At 37.7% G+C, this 16,588-nt stretch overlaps 1 pseudogene; it reads right to left on the bottom strand.

Annotated features, from left to right (window-relative positions):
• Window positions 1-2,366: 2,366 nt before the first annotated feature.
• On the bottom strand, window positions 2,367-5,566 carry LOC118532555 (elongation factor 2-like; annotated as a pseudogene).
• Window positions 5,567-16,588: the final 11,022 nt, after the last annotated feature.

Here is a 16,588-nt window from a genome sequence, read left to right as displayed (position 1 = left end):
AGCTTATGGAAACTAGCAATGTTTAATACAAGTAAGAGGACAGTGAATCAATATCCACTTTATAATTACTTCCATCTTCCTGAAGGTCCTTACTAACCTCTTATTTTAAACAAAAAGAAACATTGATAGATATTTTTCTGTATTTTAGAAGATTTTGAATAAATTCAATAGGCTATTGAGACCAATTTTCAACTTTTTGTGACTATTGATGAAAACATAACATTGAATCTCTGGGTTGGAATACAGATGCTCTTTTCACCAACTTAAAGTAATTGGAACTGGTGTTTTACGCAACTAATGAATCATTGAACACTACATCAAAAACTAGTGATGTACTTGTGTTGGCTAATTGAACATAATAAAAAATAAAAATAGTATAAAAACAGTAACAATAGAATTCTAGAAGACTAGATAGCATGATGGAAAAGGTAGAGTGTAAAGGAGAGAGATAAATGAAAGTAAATGTGTTAAAGGAAGTGAAAACAACTTGATCCTGGAGAAGGGAACCACCTAATATTGAATACTTTTGTTTTGCTAGTGACTGTGCTTGGCATTTTGCATAATTTTCTTAATCAATTCTCACAATAATGCACTGTTACTTCCAGTTTGTTAATCAGGAAGCCACGATGGAAAAGTAAAAGTTGTCCAATTTTGAGCTAAGTTTCAAACCCAGGTTTGTCTTTCCTTTCCATGTCTTCTACTGTGTATTTCAAGCATATTTGCTTTTGTAGTAGTACTTGTGCTTTTATGGATATGGAAAGAACTTATTGTGGCATTTTTTGGTGATCCTGAGTCGCAGTTGCCTTAATAATTTCCTGGATCTAAGGTATGGCAATTATTTCATCATGATAAAAGAGCTCTGAATTAGAGATATCTTCCAAACCAGTATGAGGGATTTACTGTGAAGACTGACAAGGGAGTTATGGCTTTCAGTTCAATTTAACAAATATGTACGGAGTAACTGCTATGTTCTAGTCACTGATGAAATGAGTAAGATATAGTCTCTGACATCAAATTATTTAGAGACTTTGGAACAGGAAAATAAATAATTCTTCCTAGATATGTTGGTAAACTTTCTAGTAGTTACATAAAGATAACAAAAGTATGTAGCATACTGAGTCATAATGGAAGCTTATTGAGCTAATGTCCAATACCTAACCAATCACTTCTACCTCAAAGAAATACACCCATTTCACACTTCATCAGAACCTAGGGAGTAAATCAAGAAAGATCTAAAAAAGACGTGAAAAGTCTAGTCTCTTTTTATGTTTCAATAAAAAAGGAGAATCAGTAATATATACACACCCCTACATAAGAACAAGTTATATTCTAAGGAAATATATATTCATTTGTCTTAAGTTCAAAGTGATCTTATGCAAGGAGGCACTTGAACTATCAGTATCAGACATGATTGACATACTTTTGCTCTAATGTACAGATTTTTCTATAAAATATTTCAAGTTAAATTTTTAAAATTAGAGAAATCTCTGTAGCAAATGAAAGACTGATAGGAATGAAGAACAAGAAAGCAGAAATCATGAAATTATTGTGTATTGGTAATAATAAAATTTTTTAAATTAACAGAAATTTCTTTAGTTGTTGCAGAATAATAGGTTCTGAAACTTTAGATAATAGGACATTAGGTATTAGAAAACAGTGAGGAAGTTGTAATCTGATGGTGAGTCTGTCTAAAAAGATCTACTGAAGCAGGCCATGGGGAGTATGTGGTGGCTGGTGGAAAATTCTCAAACCTGAAAAGAGAGGGGGAAAAATTGGGTTAACTGGGGAGAAAGACAATGTGAGAAGAAATTGAGTAAGCATGGTTCTGACTTAATATATTGTATTGATAGATGATATTTCAGCACAAGCCTAAATTCCTAGAGATGTAAGAATGATAAGACTCATTTCATTGATTAAGTTAAGCATGTCAAATGATTAAATCAATGGTTTTAGTAATTCTATTTCTGTATGGGCCATACAGAGTTATGACTCTAAAGCACCAATAACTTTGGTGTTATAAAGACAGTAGCGATTTCTTTATAGTAACACCTAAACTATTTGTGGGTAAGTAATAAAGACTTGTGTGTGTGTGTGTGTCATGACCATATCAAATTTATTATTCTAATGGCACTAATACAGCTGGAGGTGCTCACGGTGACACCGCAGTTTCCTGCCTTCTAGCTTCTGTCCAAAGAGAAGGGTCTACCCTCTTGTTCCTTCCCCCTATCTGGGGGAAAATCCACTACAGGCCTTTTACCCAAATAAACCTCTTAATGCGTTATTTTACTTTTTTATTTTTATTTTTTGGACATTTGAGTTTCTGAAATGGAAAAAAGTGTTGTGTCCCATCCCGCCTCCCCCACCCCCACCGGCCAAATAAGTCCCTGCTGCCAGGGCATTTCTGTTGCCTCTGAAATCTTGAAATAAATATCGAAAGAAACGGCATCAAGTGTTCACGTTGAGTGATGGCACTGAGTGGGCCACAGAACCTGTCAGGTGGAGCGTCCCCGTGGACAGTCTCGAGGTGTTATGGACAATGCGAGGGCTTGTTGCTGTGGTCGATCATCAGCCGGGTACAGGGACTGTGCTGAGTCCCACCCGGGGTGGTGGGCTGCAGGGGAGGGCTGCCTACAATTTGTCCAGGAAGTTGTCCAGGGCTGGGATGACTTCCTTCAGGCCTTTGCGCTTGCGTGTTTCGGCCACCACCTGGCTGGGGTGGCTGGTGTTGTCGAAGGGATCCCCGGCCAGGATCTGCCAGTGGTCAAAAACGCACCGGGGGAAGGCCTGGCCGCCAGTGTTGGACCTCAGGTCAGCGGTGAAGCCAAAGGACTCATTCACAGGCAGATAGGCCTTCACGACAAACATGGGGGCGCCGGACACCTGGGACTCCTCAAACACATGACCCTGCTTCCTGTTCAGGACACAGTAGATGCCACCAACCACTTGTTCTGGGCACTGAATCTCCACAAGGTAGATGGGCTCCATAAGCCGGGGCTGGGTGGTCAGCACACTAGCATAGAGGCAGCGCTGGGCAGTGGGGATGATCTGGCCCCCTCCCCACGGTGGATGGCGTCCGCATGCAGGGTCACATCATGGACATCGAAGCACACACCACACATATTCTCTTCGCACAGAGCCCCCTTTTGGTGGCCCACTGGAAGCCAGCTACCACGCTATCCTTGATCTCGTTGAGGTACTGCACACGTTTGGTGATGTCAGTAAGGATGTTGGGGCCGGTGCCGGGCCCAAAGCACCAGATCTTGCGGGCCTCAGCCACATCCCACTCATACTTCTCAGCCAGATAGCAGGCCCACTGCTTGCGGGCGGACACCTTGCCCTTGTCAATGTCCTCAGCCAGGCCATCAGGGAAGGGCTGTGCCTTCATGTACAGCCGATTGTGCTTGTTGGGGGACTTGGACAGGCAGAGCACATTCGACTCCTCACTGACAATCTCACAACAGGAGACTACAGGGTCAGATTTCTTGATGGAATGCAGGCATGGTCCTCCTCCAGGTCCTTCAGGATGATATCTGGGTGCAGCTCCCCAGCCCCTGCGATGATGTGCTCCCGGACTCCTCAATAATGCATTGCACCTTAGGTCCGACTTGGCCAACCGTTTCAGACCCTCCACTAGCTTGGGAAGGTCAGCGGGATTCTTGGCCTCCACAGTGACCCAGAAGACGGGGCTCATGCTGAACTTCATCACCCGCATGTTGTGGGCATGCTCAAAAGTAGTGATGGTGCCAGTCTTCACCAGGAACTGGTCCATGCCCACCAGACCCACAATGTTCCCACAAGACACATCTTCAATGGGCTCCATGTAACGGCCCATCATCAGGATTGTCCTCTGGATGGGTTTCAGGTACAGGTCCTCCTTCTTCCCAGGGGTGTAGTTGGGCCCCATGACCCTGACCTTCAAGCCAGTGGACACCAGCCCAGAGAACACACGACTGAAGGTGTAGAACCAACCTTTGTCAGAGGTCGACACCATTTTGGAAATGTACATCATGAGGGGGCCTTTGGGATCACAGCTTTTAATGCCCATCGCTGCCTTGTCGTCCAGGGGCCCCTCATACAAGAGCTCACAGTGGTATTTCTGGGCCGTCATGGGAGAAGGCAGATGGATGGTGATCATCTGCAGCTAAGTGACCCTGGCAGGTAGCCAGAGGTGCATCACAGCCTTTAGAGGTGGTTTGCCTAGTGATGCTGAGCACTTTTTCATGTGTCTGTTGGCCATTTGGATGTCTTCTTTGGAAAAATGTCTGTTCATGCCTTCTGCCCATGTCTTGATTGGATCATTTGTTCTTTGGGTGTTGAGTTTAAGAAGTTCTTTATAGATTTTGGATACTAGCCCTTTATCTGATATGTCATTTGCAAATATCTTCTCCCATTCTGTCAGTTGTCTGTTGGTTTTGTTGACTGTTTCTTTCGCTGTGCAAAAGCTTTTTATCTTGATGAAGTCCCAATAGTTCATTTTTGCCCGTGCTTCCCTTGCCTTCTTTGTCTCTGTCTTCACTGTCCAGCTTGATATCCAGCTTTTCAATCAGCTTTGCCGTCTCCTCTTTCTTGAAATTCATGATAGCATCAAACACCTTGAAAATAGGGTCCAAGATGAGCTGGCAGAACATCCATGGTAGCTTCTTGCCATTAGGGCTAGTGGCTGACTTGCTGTATTTGCCGTTAGCTGCATCAAAGTACCGGTCACCCCGCAGCTTCTTCATCATGTCCTCCACTTTCTTGGCCCGCTCAGCAAGCCCCAGCTGGCCCTCGCCCTTGGCAGCAAATTTGGCCACATACATCTCTGCAAACTGCTTCAAGGTAAAGACCCAACCGTGGAGTCCAGACCCAAAGCTGACAGTCCCAAGTACAGGGTTGATCATGATGTTGCCCATGGCTCCACTCTTGCCCTACCCGTAGGTGGAAATGATGACATTGACATTCTCCACGATGCGCTGGAAGGTCTGGTAGAGCTCCTCAGGCTCCAGCTGCAGCTCCAGCAGAGCCCGGTCCATCTTGTTCATCATCAGCACAGGCTTGATCCTCTCAGCAATGGCCTGCCACAGCACTGTCTCTGTCTGCATGCACACACCAGACACACAGTCCACCACCACCAAGGCACCGTTGGTGACACTGAGGGCAGCAGTCACCTCTGAGGAGAAGTCCACCTGCCCGGGGGAATCAATGTGGTTGATTAGAAAGCTGAGCCATCCTTGCTCTGCTTGATAAAGTTCAAGTCGTTCTCCAAGAGCTCATAGAAGAGGGAGATAGCCGTTGACTTGATGGTGAGGCAGCACTCCTGTTCGTCCTTCCAGGTGTCAGTGAAGTGGGTCTCCCCAGCACCAGGGGAGGCGATGATGCTGGCCTTGCACACCAGCGAGTCCATCAGTGTGGACTTGCCGTGGTCCACGTGGGCGAGGACAGACATGTTTTGGATGTTGGCCTTCTTGTCCATGATGGCCCGGATCTGGTCTACTGTGAAGTTCACCATGGTGGCAGATGGTGGTGGATTCTCCCAGGCAGATCTGAGCGAGATGAGTCGTGCCGAGGATGGCGATGATGACAGTGGAAGAGCAGTAATAGAGACTTTACAAATCATTATCCTGATCAAAATTGTGGGATGCATTTAATCACAAGAATATACAGGTTGCGGCTTCAAATTTTTGTCAGTCACTAAGACCAGAAAGAGAATTCTCAGAATGGGTCATCCTAGCCACTGATAAAAACACATAATCTGTTCGGATACGTCATGACTTCACATATATAATAAACAGTATTTACAAATATCATGTTAAAAATAACAATCTCTTCCTTTTCTTTCGTGTTAAACACTCTCCTGATCCTCTTTTGTTTATAGCCATTCCTTTAAGTCTCAGTGTAGGCTCAAGCATAGCTATTTGGTCACTAAATGCTGGCAGTCATTAGTAAGTTTATGTACATTTCTTCTCACTCTATATTTTTGCCCAAGGAAATCTATGCTATTGGCATCAATGACCATCCTTGACTCCAAGAATCATATATATTAGCCTACACCTTGCTTTTGAACCCCAGACCCTTATACTTCAACTACCTGACACTTACATTTGGATAACTAAAAAGAACCTGAAATTCAAAAGGCCCCAAATTTTACTCATACCACCATCTGCCTGGGAAGCAGAAGAGATCCTTTCCCAATGTTCCCTATCTTGGTAGATAACACTACTATTCATCCAATTTAAAACCTAGCAGTAATTCTTGACACTTCCTTCCTCCTCACTTCCTATATATAATCCAGCAATAAATCATATTCATTTTATTTTCTATTTCTCATATCTATTTCATTTTCAATATGCACTTTCTTTATCTGAAGTTATCACAAAAAGATTCTTGCCCTCTTCTAAGCTGTCAGATTCTGGAGGTAGCTAGAATAATCTTTTCAAAATGCAAACTTGTTCATGTCACCACTGACCATTACCATGCCTCTTTAAATATTTCAATACTTAAACACTTCATACTTTTTTTTATGTTCAGTTAGCCAACATATCATACATCATTAGTTTTTGATGTAGTGTTCAATGATTCATTAGTTGCATATAACATCCAGTGCTCATCACATCACATGCCCTCCTTAATAGTCATCACCTTATTACCCCATCCACCCACCCCCCTCCATTCTGTAACCCGCAGTTTGTTTCCCGGAGTCCAGAGTCTCTTATGGTTTGTCTCCCTCTCTGATTTCTTCCCATTCAGTTTTCCCTCCCTTCCCCTGTGGTACTCCATGCTATTCCTTATGTTCCACATATGAGTGAAACCATATTATAATTATCTTTCTCTGCTTCACTTATTTCACTTAACATAATCCAAAAGATACAGATGTAGTGAAAAGAAGGGGCACATGCACCCCAATGTTCATAGCAGCTATGTCCACAATAGCCAAACTGTGGGAGGAGCTGAGTTATCCTTCAACAGATGAATGGATAAAGATGTGTTTCATATATACAATGGAATATTACTCAGCTGTCGGAAGGGATGAATACCTATCATTTGCACTTCATACTTTCAATACTTAAATACCTCAAATATTATAGGATATTAGGATATATTATAGTCAATTAGGATAATGACTATAACCTATAACATGGTTTACAAAAATTTGAATATTCTGGCATTTACCTATCTCTCCAGCTTCATCTTCAACCCTGGTTACCCTCATTCTATATTCTAGCCACATTTACTTTCTTTCAGTTCTATAGTCATCACACTCCTTTTTGTGAAGGGACATTTTATATAGTGTTCCCTTTGAGTGGAAGACTTAGCCTCTTGTGACATACCCGGTATATTTAACTACTTCTTATGATCTCAGTTGAAAAGTAAGTTACTTATTCAGAAGTTCTCTCTGACCACTTGGTCCAGTAGCCATCCTACCATTATATGTTCTCCAAACACTGTGTACAATTTGCCTGAGCAGTCATCAGAGTTGTAATTTAATATTTGAATATTTTATTAATATCTGCATCCTTTACTAAATTCTAAATTTCAAGACTGAATGGATTTTTTTTTCTGTTTTGTCCACAGCTGTATCCCTGGTGCATAGGATAGTACCTGGCAACACAGCAAACATTCAATACAAATCTATTGAATAGATGATTGCACAAATGAGATAAGACACTGAGCAGGGAGCCCCATGTGAGGCTTGATCCTGGAACTCCAGAATCATGACCTGAGCTGAAGGCAGACGCTCAACTGACTGAGCCACCCAGGCACCCCTGTGCAGAAGCTTTTTATTTTGGTGAAGTCCCAACAGTTTATCTTTGATATTGTTTCCTTTGCCTCAGGAGACATATCTAGTAAGAAATTGCTACAGCCAATGTGAAAGAGGTTACTTCCTGTATTCTCATCAAATTTAGGTCTTTAATCCATTTTGAATTTATTTTTGTGGATGGTGTAAGAAAGTGGTCTACTTTCATTCTTCTGAAGGTTGCTGTCCAGTATTCCCAACACCATTTGTTGAAGACACTGTCTTTTTTCCCATTGGATATTCTTTCCTGCTTTGTCAATGATTAATTGACCATAGAGTTGAGGGTCCATTAATGTGCAATCTACTCTGTTCCATTGATCTATGTGTCTATTTTTGTGCCAGTAACATACTGTTTTGATGCTTACAGCTTTGTTGTTTTTTATATTTTTGGGTTTTTTTTAAAGATTTTATTTATTTATTTGACAGAGAAAGACACAGCGAGAGAGGGAACACAAGCAGGGGGAGTGGGAGAGGGAGAGGCAGGCTTTCCTGCTGAGCAGGGAGCCTGACGTGGGGCTCGATCCCAGGACCCCGGGATCATGACCTGAGCTGAAGGCAGACGCGTAACGACTGAGCCACCCAGGCACCCCTGCTTATAGCTTTGTAATAGAGCTTGAAGTCGGGTATTGTGATGCCACCAGCTTTGCTTTTCTTTTTCAACATTACTTTGTCTATTTACGTTATTTTCTTCTTCCAAACAATTTTTAGGATCATTTGTTCCAGGTCTGTGAAAAATATTGATGTTATTTTGATTAGGATTGCATTGAATGTATAGATTGCTCTTGGTAGCACAGATATTTTAACACTATCTGTTCTCCCAATCCATGAACATGGAATGACTTTCCATTTCTTTCTATCATCTTCAATTTCTTTTATCCATTTTTTATAGTTTTCAGAGTATAGATTGTTTACCTCTTTGGTTAGGTTTATTCCTAGGTATCTTATGATTTTTAGTGCAGTTATAAATGGGATCTATTCCTTGATTTATCTTTCTGCTACTTCATTATTGATGTGTAGAAATGCAACAGATTTCTGTACATTGATTTTGTATCCCACAACTTTACTGAATTCATGTATCAGTTCTAGCAACTTTTTGGTGGAGTCTTTTGGGTTTTCTTTATATAGTATCTTGTCATCTGCAAATAGTGAAAGTTTGACTTCCTTCTTGCCACTTTGGATGTATTTCATTTCTTTTTGTTGTCTGATTGCTATTGCTAAGAATTCTGTAATATATTAAATAACAGTGGTGAGAGTAGACATCCCTGTTATGTCCTTGACTTTAGAGGAATAGCTTTCTATTTTTTCCCATTGAGGTTGATATTAGCTGTGGGCTTTTCAAATACAGCCTTTATGATGTTGAGGTATGTTCCCTCTGTCCCTCTTTTGTTGAAGGTTCTTATCAAGAATGGATGCTGTACTTTGTCGGATGCTTTTTTTTGTGTATCTATTGAGAGGATCATATGGTTCTTATTCTTTCCTATAATAATGTGGTGTATCAAATTTATTGATTTCTGAATATTAAACGAACATTGAAGCCCCAGAATAAATCCTACTTGATTGTAGTGAATGATATTTTTAATGTACTGTTGGATTCAGTTTGCTAGAATTTATTGAGAATTTTTGCATCTGTTTTCATTAGAGATATTGACAAATATTTCTCTTTTTTATTGACATATATTTCTCTTTTTTATTGGAGATTTTATGTGATTTTGGCATTAGGGTAATGCTAGTCTGGTCGAATGAATTTGGAAGTTTCCTTTCCTTTTCTGGTTTTTGTAATAGTTTGAGAACAATAGGTATTAACTCTTCTCTAAAAGTTTGGTAAAAAAAATAAAAATAAATAAAAATAAAAGTTTAGTAGAATTTACCTTTAAAGTCATCTGGCCCTGGATTTTTGTTGGTTGGGAAACTATTGCTTACTGGTTCAATTTCTTTGTTGATTATCAGTCTGTTAAAGTTTTTTATTTCTTCCTTTTTCAGTTTTGGTAGTTTATATGTTTCTAAGAATTTATTAATTTCTTCCAGGTTGTCCAATCTGCCAGCATACAGTTTTTTATAATATTCTCTTATAATTGTATATCTGTGTTGTTGGTTGTGATTTGTGATTATATTTATTTGATTCCTTTCACTTTTATTTTTGATACATCTGGCTAGGGATTTATTAATTTTATTAATTTTTTTTCAAAGACATAGCTTCTGGTTTCATTGACCTGTTTTTTTTTTTTTTTCAGTTTCCATATCACTTATTTCTGCTCTAATCTTTATTATTCCCCTTCTGCTGGTTTTATGCTTCCTTTATTGTTCTTTTTCTAACTCCTTTAGCTGTAAAGTTAGGTTGTTTTTTGAGAATTTTTTTTTCTTCTTAAGGTAGGCCTGTATTGTTACATACTTCCCTATTAGAATCTCTTTTGCTGCAATCCAAAGGTTTGGACTGCTGTGTTTTCACTTTCATTTGTTTCCATTTATTTATTTATTTTAATTTCTTCTTTGTTTTCCTGGTTGACCCATTCATTGTTTAGTAGTCTATTGTTTACTTCCATGTATTTGTAGTCTTTCCAAATTGTTTCTTGTGGTGACTTCAAGTTTCATAGTGTTGTGGTCAGAAAAGTTGCATGGTATGATCTCAATCTATTTTACTCATGAGGCCTGATTTGTGACCTAGTATGTGATCTATTTTTTTTTTTTTTTGTATGTGATCTATTCTTAAGAATGTTCCATGTGCACTTGAAAAAAATGTGTATTCTGGTGCCTTATGATGGAATGTTCTGTACATATCTGTTAAGTCCATATGGTCTAGGGTTTCATTCAAAGCCATTTTCTTCCTTGTTGATTTTCTGTTTAGATGATTTGTCCATTGCTGAAAGTGTGGTGTTAAAGTCATCTATTATTATTGTATATTATCAATTAGTTCCAATTATGTTTCTAATTAATTGTTTTATATATTTGGGTGTTCCTAAGTTGGGGCCATAAATATCTACAATTGTTAGAACTTCATCTTGGATAGAACACTTTATTATGATATAGTGTCCTTATTCATCACTTTTTATAGTCTTTTGTTTAGTTTGTCTTAAGGTCCAGTCTGTCTGATATAAGTATGGCTACTCTGGCTTTTTTTTGACAACCATTAGCATGATAAATGGTTCTCTATCCCCTCACTTTCAATCTGCAGGTGTCTTTAGGTCTAAAATTATTCTCTTGTAGGCAGCTTATACAAGGGCCTTGGTTTTTTTGTTTTTTTTTCCATTCTGACACCCTATGTCTTTTTTTTTTCATTATGTTATGTTAGTCACCATACAACACATCATCAGTTTTTGATGTAGTGATTCATGATTCATTGTTTGCATATAACACCCAGTGCTCCATGCAATACATGCCCTCCTTAAGACCCATCACTGGGCTAACCCATCTCCCCACCCCCTCCTCTAAAATCCTGTTTGTTTCTCAGAGTCCATAGTCTCTCATGGTTTGTCTCCCCCTCCGATTCCCCCCCCCCCTTCATTTTTCCCCTTCCTTCTCCTAATGTCCTCCATACTATTCCTTATGTCCAACAAATAAGTGAAACCATATGATAATTGACTTTCTCTGCTTGACTTATTTCACATAGCATAATCTCCTCCAGTCCCATCCATGTTGCTGTAAAAGTTGTGTATTCATCCTTTCTGATGGCTGAGTAATATTCCATTGTATATAGGGACCACATCTTCTTTATCCATTCATTTGTTGAAGGGCAGCTTGGCTCCTTCCACAGTTTGGTTATTGTGGACATTGCTGCTATGAACATTGGGGTGCATATGGCCCTTCTTTTCACTACATCTGTGTCTTTGGAGTGCAATTGCTGGGTCATAAGGTAGCTCTATTTTTAATTTTTTGAGGAACCTCCACACTGTTTTCCAAAGTGGCTGTACCAACTTGCATGCCCACCAACAGTGTAAGAGGGTTCCCCTTTCTCCACAACCTCTCCAACATTTGTTGTTTCTTGCTGTGTCAATGTTTTGCCATTCTAACTGGTGTAAGGTGGTATCTCAATGTGGTTATGATTTAAATCTCCCTGATGGCTAAAGATGATGAACGTTTTTTCATGTGTCTGTTAGCCATTTGTATGTCTTTTTTGGAGAAGTGTCATGTCTTCTGCCCATTTTCTGATTTGATTATTGTTTTTTGGGTGTTGAGTTTGAGAAGTTCTTTATAGATCTTGGATATCAGCCCTTTATCTGTAGTGTCATTTGCAAATATCTTCTCCCATTCTGTGGGTTGCCTCTTTGTTTTGTTGACTGTTTCCTTTGCTGTGGAGAAGTTTTTATCTTGATGAAGTCCCAAAAGTTCATTTTTGCTTTTGTTTCCCTTGCCTTTGGAGATGTGTCTTGAAAGAAGTTACTGTGGCTGATGTCTAAGAGGTTACCGACTATGTTCTTCTCTAGGATTTTGATGTATTCCTGTCTCACATTGAGGTCTTTCATTCATTTTGAGTTTAGCTTTGTTTATGGTGTAAGAGAATGGTCCAGTTTCATTCTTCTGCATGTGGCTGTCCAATTTTCCCAGCACCATTTATTGAAGAGACTGTCTTTTTTCCATTGCATGTTTTTTCTGCTTTGTTGAAGATTGTTTGACCATAGAGTTGAGGGTCCATATCTGGGCTCTCTATTCTGTTCCATTGGTCTATATGTCTGTTTTTGTGCCAGTACCATGCTGTCTTGGTGATCACAGCTTTGTAATAGAGCTTGAAACCAGGCAATGTGATGCCCCTAGCTTTGTTTTTCCTTTTCAACATTTCCTTGGTGATTCGGGGTCTTTTCTGATTCCATACAAATTTTAAGATTGTTTGTTCCAACACTTTGAAAAATGCCATTGGTATTTTGATCGGGATGGCGTTGAAGGTCACCCTATGTCTTTTGATGGGAACATTCATTTCATTTACATTTAGAGTAATTAGTGATAGCTATATATTTGTTGATATTTTATTATTTGTTTTGTCATTGTTTCTGTTTCTTTTGTTTTTACTTATTCATTGAAGCTATTATTTCATTCTCTTATGTTTTTCCACTGAAAATGTTATCATCTTTCACATTATCATTTTTTTTCTTTGAATGTAATCTACTTCTTATTTCTGGTTACTTTTAAGCCTTTGCATTTGGTTATCTGCAGCTTTAACATAATGTATATAGATCCAGATCATTTTTTTTTATTTAACCTGTGTGGGATTTATTTGGTTTCCTGAATCAGTGTACTGCTTTCATAAATTCAATAACATTTTTTATACAAATATATGCTTTTTCCCATTATTACTACTCTTCCTTTTCAAATTTCCAAAATGACAAATTTTCAAGCTTCTCCCACTATCCACCACATCTCTTAAAATATTGCTCATTTTCTTTTACCTTTTTATTTCTCCATATCTGTTCTACATAATTCTTGTAGATCAGTCTTCTAATTCACTTATTCTTATATCAGCCATTTCTATTATGCTTTAATTGCCCACTGTTTTTTTGTAAATATTTTATTTTAGAATAGTTTTAGATTTATAGAAAATTTACAAACAAAATATAGTCTTCATATAACCCATAGCTAATTCATTCTGGTATAATTATATCCATTAGGTTTTAACCTTTAATACATTGTTATCTCTTTTTCTCTCCCTGGAGTATCTGATTAAAATTTCTAACTTTGACAGACTCTCTGTTTGTTTTCAGCCTCCCACCCTTATGTCTTATCCTAAGAAAACATGAAAGTCAAAGATTTTAGGTTTAGAAATATCTCTAAGGTGCAAGTTAACTTTAAGGCCCAGATATCCTTTCTGTGAGTCCCATTTTCACTTACTGCCTGATCTCAGAGCATCTCTTACTTTCCAATTTATTGAATCATTAGTTTTTTTTTATTCAACATTTTTAGGTGTTTCAGTGGGAACATCATTCAGGATATGGAATGTACCAGTCCACTGTAAATAGTTTGAGTTTGATTTTAAAACCTCTACCAAATAATTATATGTATATTACTTAATTATCCTCAAAGCAAGAAAATTTTAGTTATTTGTAGGAATTACTGATAGCTCACATAGGGATAACAGGAACCAGTAGTCACAAATCTGTCACTGAATCTCAGCTGCTCCAAATGGCACTCTTTGTATACTATTAAAGTGGAAACCCTTGATGTGGTAATTTTGAGGGGTGTGCATTTTATATTACTACCCAGCATAAGATATTAGTAGCAAATGGTCTATTCTTCAATTATTATTTTAAGAAGACAAATCAGGACATTGTGACATTTATTCTGATCTTATATTTGGCCTGGGAAACAAAACCTTGAATTAAAACTTCACAAGTTAAAAGGATTCACATTTCAACATATTTCCTGAATAGTTTATGAAATACTCTCACATAGTCCACTGATGCCATCATTTATCCACAGGGTGGCACAGCAGGCTTTCAAAAATCAACCAATTTCATTCACTAGGACTTAAATGATTGTGTTGAGATTTTGACCAGATTCTAAAGGGAGGGACAGATTGATATAAACAAATGTCTATTTGCTTATTCAAACACAGATTTTCTTAGAAGTGATCAATTACAAGAAATTCTATGGAATAAAACTGTAAATTATTAAAGCATTATATGAACAAAAGAAACAGTAAGGCAGATTACCCCAAATCCTTTAGATTGTTTGTGTGTGTGCGTGTGAATGTGTGTGTGTGTGTGTTTGCTTAGAAGTTCCTCTTCTTGATTATATTTGGTACAGTGTTATCTTGTGGGAATTTCCTAGATAGATAATAATGGCAACTGATTCAGAATACTGAGATGTAACAAGGAGTTAAACAGGCCGTGATTTGCAAATGTGCAGTGGATAATCCACAAATCCTCACTCTATAGTGTGTAATTATCAAGAATCACTCAAGGGATTATTGACAAATAAAGATTTATTTTCTCCTTCTCAATTAGTCCAGGGTCTTATTTACTTTCCCTCCACTGAAAGGATAAACAGAACTTTATAATCATAGGATTTTAGAATTAAAAGATCCTTAAAGACTAAATACTCCAACATCCTCATTTTACAATTTGAAAAACTAAAGCCAGTATAGGTTAAGTTACTTCTTCATGATAACATGCCTTACTGGGATTATAGTCATCTCCTCAGATGTGGTATTTGGTGAAACCAAATCTTGATGAAAGTCCAGTGGTAATGTGAGACTTTTAAGAAAAAAAAAAAAATGTTATTGCATCAAGGGTAAAAAATAAAGCTATGTCTAATGACACTAAAAACATACTGGTTGTAACTTGTGCAAATCACAAAGCTACTAAGTGTCAGAACAGGCAATCAAGTAGTGAAACTGGTGATCTTAACCAAGCTGAAATAGCTTTTATTCCCAATGCCTAAATTAGGGCCTGAATACTGAATAGTAGGTACACACTAAATATTTGTCAAAAAAATACAAAGACTGGACATTATCTACAGGAGTTTTATGGAAGAGCTTTTGTGGAAGACCTGGAACCAGGATGAGGAATCAAATTTGATTTCCCCATACCAGTCCAAGAAATAAAAGCTGCTGAAGGAAACATTGGATAGAAGGAGATTATCGGACATTAGACATGATGGATAAGTAGATTATTATTATTATATTACTGTTATACAAACAATACACAAGTAGATTTTTTTCAAATGACTGAATACCTCATTATGTAAAAATACATAAAATGGGAATGTAAGACTCAACCATAAAGTCTCCACAGAGAATTAATCACAGATGATATTTGGCATTGTTCCAGAATTTTCTTTGAATACATGTACCTTTTTTTTTTTTTTTACAGAATTAGTATAATACTGTGCATAACATTGTTCCTTAGATTTTTCAATTAATATATAAACATCTATGTCAATAAACATACCTCTATATATGTTCAGTTGCTTTAATTTAATTTGTTCTCTATTGCTGGACATGTTGATTTCATTTTTCCTATTTTAAATTTTGCAATCAATTTTATATTAAAAAATGGTTGATGAAGCAATACAGTGAATTAATCTCCTGTGGGGGAAAAATCAAGCTAGTTGCCTACCATTGTATTGGCTTAATCACTGGTCGATTGCTACAATTTGTAAAATTAATCTTTGGCATTACTTTTCATTGAATAGACATAGGGTATCTAACTATCTTTCACATATTTCTACATACCTTTTAAACTGCTTAATTATGAACTCTGTAGTGACAGAATATACCTCACTTGTTAATGTATCTACAGCATCTTAACATATGTTAGCACATAGTAGGTGCATTTTGCATTATTAAATCTCTATGCTGCCTATTACCTTATAAAACAGTTGATTTATTTTAACCAAAATGTGTAAATTACTAAAGAACATCAACTATTAATTGCATCTGTGTGTTTAGTATAACTAGAAATAAAATATTATATCATTCAATGTTCAAATGTATTAACTTTTTAAAAAATTTTTGCTTAATTGAGACCTATGTATTATAGACCCACTAATTTTATTAGACCTAAGACAGTTTAAAAATAATTCTTACCTCCTCTTTCTCTATTATGCCTCAGTTACTGTCAAAAAATTCTCCTGAAAAGTCAATAAAGACATTGTTTAACATCTCAGTTGCAGGGTGAAAATCTGCAAAGATTGTAAGCAACACCATACTCTTATTAGAAGATTTATAGTTTAACATGCGAGACAGTTATATCAGTAAAGACAAGCTAGATTATGCTGCAATACCAAACAAGACCCAAAACTCAGTGTGTTAGCAACATAAATGTTTATTGTTCACTCATGTTACATGTCTATTGTGTAGCCGTCATGTACAATTCATTGTAATACCTC

Source organism: Halichoerus grypus, chromosome X, assembly GCF_964656455.1.
Source record: "Halichoerus grypus chromosome X, mHalGry1.hap1.1, whole genome shotgun sequence".
NCBI lineage: Eukaryota > Metazoa > Chordata > Mammalia > Carnivora > Phocidae > Halichoerus > Halichoerus grypus.
Note: the sequence above shows the minus strand (reverse complement) of the source record. Positions and strands in the feature narration are given on the sequence as shown.